The following is a 13,019-nucleotide window of genomic DNA, read 5'->3' on the forward strand; positions in this document are numbered from 1 at the left end:
GTCTAAATGTCACATTACCGTACGTATCCACTCACCATACCTCTCTCAATGTAACATTACGGTACATATCCACTCACCATTGCTGTCTCAATGTAACATTACCATACGTATCCACTCACCATACCTGTCTCAATGTAACATTACCATTCGTATCCACTCACCATACTTCTCTCAATGTAACATTACCGTACCTATCCACTCACCATACCTGTATAAATGTAACTTTACCGTATATATCCACTCACCATACCCCTCTCAATGTAACATTAGCGTATGTATCCATTCACCATATCTGTCTCAATGTCACATTACCGTACGTATCCACTCACCATACCTCTCTCAATGTAACATTACGGTACATATCCACTCACCATACCTCTCTCAATGTAACATTACCGTACGTATCCACTCACCATACCTGTCTCAATCTCACATTACCGTACGTATCCTTTCACAATACCTGGCTCAATGTAACATTACCGTACTATCCACTCACCATACCTGTCTCAATGTAACATTACCGTACGTATCCATTCACCATACCTGTCTCAATGTCACATTACCGCATGTATCCACTCACCATACCTGTCTCAATGTAACATTACCGTACGTATCCACTCACCATACCTGCCTCAATGTCACATTACCGTACGTATCCACTCACCATACCTGTCTCAATGTCACATTACCGTACGTATCCATTCACCATACCTGTCTCAATGTCACATTACCGTATGTATCCACTCACCATACCTGTCTCAATGTAACATTACCGTACGTATCCACTCACCATACCTCTCTCAATGTATCATTACCGCACATATCCACTCACCATACCTGTCTCAGTGTAAAATTACCGTACGTATCCACTCACCATACCTGTCTCAATGTAACTTTACCGTACATATCCATTCACCATACCTGTCTAAATGTAACGTTACCGTACGTATCCACTCACCATACCTGTCTCAATGTAACTTTACCGTACGTATCCACTCACCATACCTGTCTAAATGTAACGTTACCATACGTATCCACCCACCATACCTGTCTCAATGTAATATTACCGTAAGTATCCACTCACCATACCTCTCTCAATGTAACATTACCGTACGTATCCACTCACCATACCTGTCTCAATCTCACATTACTGTACGTATCCACTCACCATACCTCTCTCAATGTAACATAACCACACATATCCACTCACCATACCTGTCTCAGTGTAAAATTACCGTACGTATCCACTCACCATACCTGTCTCAATGTAACTTTACCGTACATATCCATTCACCATACCTGTCTAAATGTAACGTTACCGTACGTATCCACTCACCATACCTGTCTCAATGTAACTTTACCGTACGTATCCACTCACCATACCTGTCTAAATGTAACGTTACCGTACGTATCCTCCCACCATACCTGTCTCAATGTAATATTACCGTAAGTATCCACTCACCATACCTCTCTCAATGTAACATTACCGTACGTATCCACTCACCATATCTCTCTCAATGTAACATTACGGTACATATCCACTCACCATACCTCTCTCAATGTAACATTACCGTACGTATCCACTCGCCATACCTGTCTCAATCTCACATTACTGTACGTATCCACTCACCATACCTCTCTCAATGTAACATAACCACACATATCCACTCACCATACCTGTCTCAGTGTAAAATTACCGTACGTATCCACTCACCATACATGTCTCAATGTAACTTTACCGTACGTATCCACTCACCATACCTGTCTCAATCTCACATTACTGTACGTATCCACTCACCATACCTCTCTCAATGTAACATAACCGTACATATCCACTCACCATACCTGTCTCAATTTAACATTACCGTACCTATCCACTCACCATACCTGTCTAAATGTAACGTTACCGTACGTATCCACTCACCATACCTGTCTCAATGTAACATTACCATACGTATCCACTCACCATACCTCTCGCAATGTAACATTACTGTACGTATCCACTCACCATACCTCTCTCAATGTAACATTACGGTACATATCCACTCACCATACCTCTCCCAATGTAACATTACCGTACGTATCCACTCACCATACCTGTCTCAATCTCACATTACCGTATGTATCCACTCACAATACCTGTCTCAATCTGACATTACCGCACTATCCACTCACCATACCTCTCTCAATGTAAAATTACGGTACGTATTCACTCACCATACCTGTCTAAATGTCACATTACCGTACGTATCCACTCACCATACCTCTCTCAATGTAACATTACGGTACATATCCACTCACCATTGCTGTCTCAATGTAACATTACCATACGTATCCACTCACCATACCTGTCTCAATGTAACATTACCATACGTATCCACTCACCATACTTCTCTCAATGTAACATTACCGTACCTATCCACTCACCATACCTGTATAAATGTAACTTTACCGTATATATCCACTCACCATACCCCTCTCAATGTAACATTAGCGTATGTATCCATTCACCATATCTGTCTCAATGTCACATTACCGTACGTATCCACTCACCATACCTCTCTCAATGTAACATTACGGTACATATCCACTCACCATACCTCTCTCAATGTAACATTACCGTACGTATCCACTCACCATACCTGTCTCAATCTCACATTACCGTACGTATCCTTTCACAATACCTGGCTCAATCTCACATTACCGTACTATCCACTCACCATACCTGTCTCAATGTAACATTACTGTACGTATCCATTCACCATACCTGTCTCAATGTCACATTACCGCATGTATCCACTCACCATACCTGTCTCAATGTAACATTACCGTACGTATCCACTCACCATACCTGCCTCAATGTCACATTACCATACGTATCCACTCACCATACCTGTCTCAATGTAACATTACCGTACGTATCCATTCACCATACCTGTCTCAATGTCACATTACCGTATGTATCCACTCACCATACCTGTCTCAATGTAACATTACCGTACGTATCCACTCACCATACCTCTCTCAATGTATCATTACCGCACATATCCACTCACCATACCTGTCTCAGTGTAACATTACCGTACGTATCCACTCACCATACCTGTCTCAATGTAACTTTACCATACATATCCATTCACCATACCTGTCTAAATGTAACGTTACCGTATGTATCCACTCACCATACCTGTCTCAATGTAACTTTACCGTATGTATCCACTCACCATACCTGTCTAAATGTAACGTTACCGTACGTATCCACCCACCATACCTGTCTCAATGTAATATTACCGTACGTATCCACTCACCATACCTCTCTCAATGTAACATTATCGTACGTATCCACCCACCATACCTGTCTCAATGTAATATTACCGTACGTATCCACTCACCATATCTCTCTCAATGTAACATTACGGTACATATCCACTCACCATACCTCTCTCAATGTAACATTACCGTACGTATCCACTCACCATACCTGTCTCAATCTCACATTACTGTACGTATCCACTCACCATACCTCTCTTAATGTAACATAACTATACATATCCACTCACCATACCTGTCTCAATTTAACATTACCGTACCTATCCACTCACCATACCTGTCTAAATGTAACGTTACCGTACGTATCCACTCACCATACCTGTCTCAATGTAACATTACCGTACGTATCCACTCACCATACCTCTCTCAATGTAACATTACTGTACGTATCCACTCACCATACCTCTCTCAATGTAACATTACGGTACATATCCACTCACCATACCTCTCCCAATGTAACATTACCGTACGTATCCACTCACCATACCTGTCTCAATCTCACATTACCGTACGTATCCACTCACAATACCTGTCTCAATCTCACATTACCATACTATCCACTCACCATACCCCTCTCAATGTAACATTATGGTACGTATCCACTCACCATACCTGTCTAAATGTCACATTACCGTACGTATCAACTCACCATACCTCTCTCAATGTAACATTACGGTTCATATCCACTCACCATACCTCTCTCAATGTAACATTACCATACGTATCCACTCACCATACCTGTCTCAATGTAACATTACCATACGTATCCACTCACCATACTTCTCTCAATGTAACATTACCGTACCTATCCACTCAGCATACCTGTCTAAATGTAACGTTACCGTACGTATCCACTCACCATACCCCTCTCAATGTAACATTAGCGTATGTATCCATTCACCATATCTGTCTCAATGTCACATTGCCGTAGGTATCCACTCACCATACCTCTCTCAATGTAACATTACGGTACATATCCACTCACCATACCTGTCTCAATCTCACATTACCATACGTATCCACTCACAATACCTGTCTCAATCTCACATTACCTTACGTATCCACTCACAATACCTGTCTCAATGTAACATTACCGTACGTATCCACTCACCATACCTCTCTCAATGTATCATTACCGCACATATCCACTCACCATACCTGTCTCAGTGTAACATTACCGTACGTATCCACTCCTCCATACATGTCTCAATGTAACTTTACCGTACGTATCCACTCACCATACCTGTCTAAATGTAACGTTACCGTACGTATCCACCCACCATACCTGTCTCAATGTAATATTACCGTACGTATCCACTCACCATACCTCTCTCAATGTAACATTACCGTACGTATCCACTCACCATACCTGTCTCAATCTCACATTACTGTACGTATCCACTCACCATACCTCTCTCAATGTAACATAACTGTACATATCCACTCACCATACCTGTCTCAATTTAACATTACCGTACCTATCCACTCACCATACCTGTCTAAATGTAACGTTACCGTACGTATCCACTCACCATACCTGTCTCAATGTAACATTACCGTACGTATCCACTCACCATACCTCTCTCAATGTAACATTACTGTACGTATCCACTCACCATACCTCTCTCAATGTAACATTACGGTACATATCCACTCACCATACCTCTCCCAATGTAACATTACCGTACGTATCCACTCACCATACCTGTCTCAATCTCACATTACCGTACGTATCCACTCACAATACCTGTCTCAATCTCACATTACCATACTATCCACTCACCATACCCCTCTCAATGTAACATTACGGTACGTATCCACTCACCATACCTGTCTAAAAATCACAATACCGTACGTATCAACTCACCATACCTCTCTCAATGTAACATTACGGTACATATCCACTCACCATACCTCTCTCAATGTAACATTACCATACGTATCCACTCACCATACCTTCTCAATGTAACATTACCGTACCTATCCACTCACCATACCTGTATAAATGTAACTTTACCGTACATATCCACTCACCATACCCCTCTCAATGTAACATTAGCGTACGTATCCATTCACCATATCTGTCTCAATGTCACATTACCGTACGTATCCACTCACCATACCTGCCTCAATGTATCATTACCGTACGTATCCACTCACCATACCTCTCTCAATGCAACATTACCGTACGTATCCACTCACCATACTTCTCTCAATGTAATATTACGGTACATATCCACTCACCATACCGCTCCCAATGTAACATTACCGTACGTATCCACTCACCATACCTGTCTCAATGTAACATTACCGTACGTATCCATTCACCATACCTGTCTCAATCTCACATTACCGTACGTATCCACTCACCATACCTCTCTCAATGTAACATTACCGTACGTATCCACTCACCATACCTCTCTCAATGTAACATTAACGTATGTATCCACTCACCATACATGTGTCATTGTAACATTACCATACGTATCCATTCACCATACCTGTGTCAATGTAACATTACCGCATGTATCCACTCACCATACCTGTGTCAATGTAACATTACCGTACGTATCCACTCACCATACCTGTCTCAATGTAACATTACCATACGTATCCACTCACCATACCTGTCTCAATGTAACATTACCGTACATATCCACTCACCATACCTCTCTCAATGTAACATTATCGTACGTATCTACTCACCATACCTCTCTCAATGTAACATTACCGTACGTATCCATTCACCATACCTGTCTCAATCTCACATTACCGTACGTATCCACTCACCATACATCTCTAAATGTAACATTACCGTACGTATTCACTCACCATACCTCTCTCAATGTAACATTAACGTACGTATCCACTCACCATACATGTGTCATTGTAACATTACCATACGTATCCATTCACCATACCTCTCTCAATGTAACATTACTGCATGTATCCACTCACCATACCTGTGTCAATGTAACATTACCGTACGTATCCACTCACCATACCTGTCTCAATGTAACATTACCGTACATATCCACTCACCATACCTGTCTCAATGTAACATTACCATACGTATCCACTCACCATACCTGTCTCAATGTGATATTACCGTACGTATCCACTCACCATACCTGTCTCAATGTAACATTACCGTACGTATCCACTCACCATACCTCTCTCAATGTAACATTATCGCACGTATCTACTCACCATACCTGTCTCAATGTAACATTACCGTACGTATCCATTCACCATACCTGTCTCAATCTCACATTACCGTACGTATCCACTCACCATACCTCTCTCAATGTAACATTACCGTACATATCCATTCACCATACATCTCTCAATGTAACATTACCGCACGTATCCACTCACCATACCTGTCTCAATGTAACATTACCATACGTATCCACTCACCATACCTGTCTCAATGTAACATTACCGCACGTATCCACTCACCATACCTGTCTCAATGTAACATTACCGCACGTATCCACTCACCATACCTCTCTTAATGTACCATTACCGTACATATCCATTCACCAAACATCTCTCAATGTAACATTACCGCACGTATCCACTCCCCATACCTGTCTCAATGTAACATTACCGTACGTATCCACTCACCATACTTGTGTCATTGTAACATTACCGTGCGTATCCATTTACCATACCTCTCTCAATGTAACATTACCGCATGTATCCACTCACCATACCTCTCTCAATGTAACATTACCGTACGTATCCACTCACCATACCTCTCTCAATGTAACATTACCGTACGTATCCACTCACCATACCTGTCTCAATGTAACATTACCGTACGTATCCACTCACCATACATGTGTCATTGTAACATTACCATACGTATCCATTCACCATACCTCTCTCAATGTAACATTACCGTACATATCCACTCACCAGTGTTATTTGCCCCTGGGAGACGGATTATTATAAACGTGGTATAGAGTGCAATGGAATGGGAATGGACAGATCAAGGTATACGGTTACTTGGTATAGAGTGGAATGATTTTGGAATGAAAAAAAAAACAGAATGCATGGACATCAGAGTACACATTGGAATCAAATGTAACTGAAGAGGGTAGGATGCACGGATACCTCTAAAGAAAGGAATTATTTTGGAATGAAATGGATAGAATGCATGGAGTACAGATTAGAATGCGATGTAATTGAACAGGAAGGGGTGCATGATACCTGTATCAGAATGTAATGATATGAGAATGAACAACGTGGGGTGTAGGGATATCTGGTATAAAGTGGAATGAGATGAAGTATGGATCAATACCTGGAATAGAATAGAATATAATGATTTAGAAATGAGCAGGGTAGACTGCATGAATAACTGCAACAGAGTGTAAAGAGATGACATGAATCAGGGTACTGATTAGAATGAGATATAACTGATGAGGGTAGGGTGCCTGGATACATAGTACAGAATGCGATGCAGTTGGGAATGAATAATGTAGGGTGCATGGCTATGCGGCATAGAGAGTAATAAGATTGGAATGATCAGGATAATATGCATGAACATCTGGTATAGTGAAGAATGATTTTGGAATGCAGAAGGTAGGATGCATGTATACTTGGAACAGAGTGAAGTAAGATAAGAATGAACAAGGATGTCTGCATGGATACCTGGAGTGAGATGTGAATGGAGTGAAATGGGAATGAACAAAGTAGGGTACATGGATACCTGGCATGGAGTGGGATGATTTTGAGATGAACCAAGTAGGATGAACGGAAATCTGGAACAGAGTACAATAAGGTAAGAATAAACAATGTAGTTGACATCAGGATACAGATTGGAATGAGATGAAACTGACCAAAGTAGGGCACATGGATACATAGTACAGAAAGCCAAAAAAAAGGAGGGTGCATAGATATCTGGAACAAACTGCAATGAGATGAAAATTCACGGGGTGGGGTGTCTGGAAAAATGGAGCTGATTGCAATGGGGTTGAACAGAAGAGGGAGGAGTGCATGGACACCTTGAAAAGAGTGCAATGAGATTGAACTGAACGAAACTGGTGCATGAATATCTAAATCCGAATGCAATGTGATGAGAAATAACAAGATAGAATGCATGGATACCTTGCAGGGAGTGTAATGATTTTGAAATAAACATGGCAAAGTGCATAGATACTTGTAACAGAGTACAATGGGATAGAATTGAACAAGGTAGGACTGCATGATTACCTTGGACAGAGTTTAATAAGAATGAACCGAACAGGGAGGGTTGCAAGGTACCTAGAACTGAGTGCAACGAGAATAGGATAGGATGTTTGGATATCTGGAACAGAGTGAAATGATACGTGAATCAACCAGGTAGGGTGCATGGATATTTGGAACGGAACGAAATGTAATGAGATGGAACTGAACAATGTAGGGTACATTAATGAATGGCATGAAATGAAATGATTTTGGAATGATCAATGTAGGGTGCAAGATTACTGAAACTGTGTGCAAGAAGATAAGGTTTCATAGGTTGGGTGCATGAATACCAGGAACAGAGTGCAATGAGATTGAATTGAACAGAGAGGGGTGCATGGATACCTGGAACAGAGTGCAACGAAATGAGAATGAACAATGTAGGATGCATGGAGTGAGATGAGAATGTAGAGCGTAGGGTACATATATACCTGGCATGTAGTGGAATGATTTTGGTAGCGTACATGAGAACCTGGAACAGATTGTAATGATATGCGAATGAATAGAGAAGGGTACATGGATAGCTGGAACGGAACGGAGTGGAATGAAATGAGAATGAATAGGATATACTTGGATATCTGGCATGGAGTGGAACGTTTTTGGAATGAACGAGGTAGTGAGCATGGATACCTGGAATAGAGTGGAATTAGAAGAGAATGAACAAAGTAGGGTACATGCATATTTGGAACGGACTACAATGAGATGAGAATTCATGGGTGGGTACCTGGAAACCTGGAACAGAGTGCAATGGAATAGAACTGAACTGAACAAGGTAGGACTGCATGAAAAGAGTGGAATGATTTTGGAATAAACAATGTAGGGTGCATGAATACTTGGAACAGAGTTCAATAAGAATTAAGTAAATATGGATGGGTGCATGGATAGTTAGAAGAAAATGCATTAAAATGGAACTGAACAAGGTAGGATACAAGAATACTGGAACTGTTTAGAATTCACAGGGGTAGGGTGCATGGATAGTTGGAACAGAGTGCAATGAAACGAGAATTCGAATGGTAGGGTGCCTGGAAACCTGGAACAGAGTGGAATGATGTTGAACAGAACAGTGAGGAGTGCATTGATACCTTGAAAAGAGTGCAATGAGATTGAAAAGAACGAGACTGGTGCATGGATACCTAAATCCGAGGGAGAGAACAATCAAGGTAGGGTACATGGATACTTAGAACCAATTGCAATGAGATGAGAATGAACAAGGTATAATGCATGGATACCTAGCATGGAATGATTTTGGAATGAAAATGCATGGATACCTGGTGCAGTAAGATAAGAATGAACAAAATAGAGTGCATTGACACCTTGCATGAAATGGAATGATTTTGAAATAAACAAGAGTGGGTGCATGAATACTTGGAACCAATTGCAATAAGATGAGAATGAACAACGTAGGGTGCAAGGATACCTGGAACAAAGTGCAATGAAATTGATCTGAACAGTATGGGGTGCATAGAAACTTTGAACCAAGTGGAAGCAGATGATAATTTTCAGTAAGGGGTGTATGGATACCTGGTATAGAATAGAGTGAAATTGGACTTGACAAAGTAGAGTGCACGGATACTTGGAATAGAGTGTAATGAGATAATACTAAACAAGGCAGAATCCACGGATACTCCGAACAGAGTGAACTGACCAAGATAGGGTACATATATACCGAGAAAAGGGTCCAATGAGATGAGAACTCACAGGGTGGGCTGCATGGATACCTGGAACAGAGTGCAATGAGATGAGACTGGACAACGTAAAGTGCATTGGACGGAGTGTAATGGAATACTTGGAACACAATGTAATGTGACGAGAATTTACAGTGTAGGGGTGGAATGATTAAGACTTTAGGGTACATGGTAAAGGAGTGTAATGAATGTACAGTGTATCAGGAGCAGAGTTTAATGAGATGTGAATGAACAAGGTAGTGCACATGGATACCTGGGACTGTGTGCAATGACCGAACTAAGGGCAGTGAGATAGAATTGAACAAGGTAGGATACCAGGAACAGAGTGCTACGCGAAGGGGCTGGACAAGGTAGGGTGGGTGGCTACCAGTAACTGAGCGTAATGAGATGTGAATGGACAGGGCAGGGTGTATGGATACTTGGAACAGAGTGTAAATGTTCTGAACAAGGGATTGTGCATGTATACCTGGGTGGCACAGAGTGAATTTAAATAGAACTGGACAAGGGATTGTGCATTTATACCTTGCAGGCACAGAGTGCAATGAGTTGGAACTGGACAAGGGATTGTGCACGTATACCTGGCTGGCACAGAGGGCAATGAAATGAAACTGGACAAGGGATTGTGCATGTATATCTGGCTGGCACAGAGCGCAATGAGATGGAACTGGACAAGGGATTGTGCATGTATACATGGCAGGTACAGAGTGCAATGAGATAGAACTGGACAAGGGATTGTGCATATATACCTAGCTGGTACAAAGTGCAATTAGATGGAACTGGACAAGGGATTGTGCATATATACCTGGTTGGCACAAAGTGCAATGAGATAGAACTGGACAAGAGAATGTGCATGTATACCTGGCTGATACAGAGTGCAATGAGATGAACTGGACAAGAGAATGTGCAAGTATACCTGGCTGGTACAGAGTGCAATGAGATGGAACTGGGCAAGGGATTGTGCATATATACCTGGTTGGCACAAAGTGCAATGAGATAGAACTGGACAAGAGAATGTGCATGTATACCTGGCTGATACAGAGTGCAATGAGATGAACTGGACAAGAGAATGTGCAAGTATACCTTGCAGGCACAGAGTGCAATGAGTTGGAACTGAACAAGGGATTGTGCACGTATGCATGGATGGTACAGAGTGCAATGAGATGGAAGTGAACAAGGGATTGTGCATATATACCTGGCTGGTACATAGTGCAATGAGATGGAACTGGACAAGGGAATGTGCATGTATACCTGGCAAGTACAGAGTGCAATGAGCTGGAACTGGACAAGGGATTGTGCATGTATACCTGGCTGGCACAGAGTGCAATGAAATAGAACTGGACAAGGGATTGTGCATGTGTACCTGGCTGGTACAGAGTGCAATGAGTTGGAACTGAACAAGGGATTGTGCACGTATGCATGGATGGTACAGAGTGCAATGAGATAAAACTGGACAAGGGAGTGTGCATGTAAATCTGGCTGGCACAGAGTGCAATGGAATAGAACTGGACAAGGGATTGGGCATGTATACCTGGCTGTTACAGAGTGCAATGAGATGGAACTGGACAAGGGATTGTGCATGTATACCTGGCTAGTACAGAGTGCAATGAAATGGAACTGGACAATGGATTGTGCATGTATACCTGGCTGGTACAGAGTGCAATGAGATGGAACTGAACAAGGGATTGTGCATGTATACCTGCCTGGTACAGAGTGCAATGAGATAAAACAGGACAAGGGATTGTGCATGTATACCTGGCTGGCACAGAGTGCAATAAGATGAAACTGGACAAGGGAATGTGCATATATACCTGGCTGGTACAGAGTGCAATGAGCTGGAACTGCACAAGGAATTGTGCATGTATACACCGCAGGCACAGAGTGCAATGAGATATAACTGGACAAGGAATTGTGCATGTATACCTGGCAGGCACAGAGTGCAATGAGCTGGAACTGCACAAGGAATTGTGCATGTATACCTGGCAGGCACAGAGTGCAATGAGATATGACTGGACAAGGAATTGTGCATGTCTACCTGGCTGGCACAGAGTGCAATGAGTTGAAACTGAACAAGGGATTGTGCACGTATGCATGGATGGTACAGAGTGCAATGAGATGGAACTGAACAAGGGATTGCGCACGTATGCATGGATGGTACAGAGTGCAATGAGATGGAACTGAACAAGGGATTGTGCATGTATACCTGGCTGGTACAGAGTGCAATGAGATAAAGCTGGACAAAGGATTGTGCATGTATACCTGGCTGGCACAGAGTGCAATGAAATAGAACTGGACAAGGAATTGTGCATGTATACCTGGCTGGCACAGAGTGCAATGAGATAGAACTGGACAAGGAATTGTGCATGTATACCTGGCTGGCACAGATTGCAATGAGTTGGAACTGAACAAGCGATTGTGCATGTATACATGGCTGGTACGAAGTGCAATGAGATAGAACTGGACATGGGATTGTGCATATATACCTGGCTGGTACAGAGTGCAATGAGATGGAACTGGATAAGGGAATGTGCATATATACCTGGCTGGTACAGAGTGCAATGAGCTGGAACTGGATAAGGGATTGTGCATGTATACCTGGCTGGCACAGAGTGCAATGAAATAGAACTGGACAAGGGATTGTGCATGTATACCTGGCTGGTACAGAGTGCAATGAGATGGAACTGGACAAGGAATTGTGCATGTATACCTGGCTGGTACAGAGTGCAATGAGTTGGAACTGAACAAGGGATTGTGCATGTATACATGGCTGGCACA

This window comes from Saccoglossus kowalevskii, chromosome 2 (assembly GCF_978046115.1).
Source record: "Saccoglossus kowalevskii chromosome 2, keSacKowa6.1, whole genome shotgun sequence".
Taxonomy (NCBI): Eukaryota; Metazoa; Hemichordata; class Enteropneusta; family Harrimaniidae; genus Saccoglossus; species Saccoglossus kowalevskii.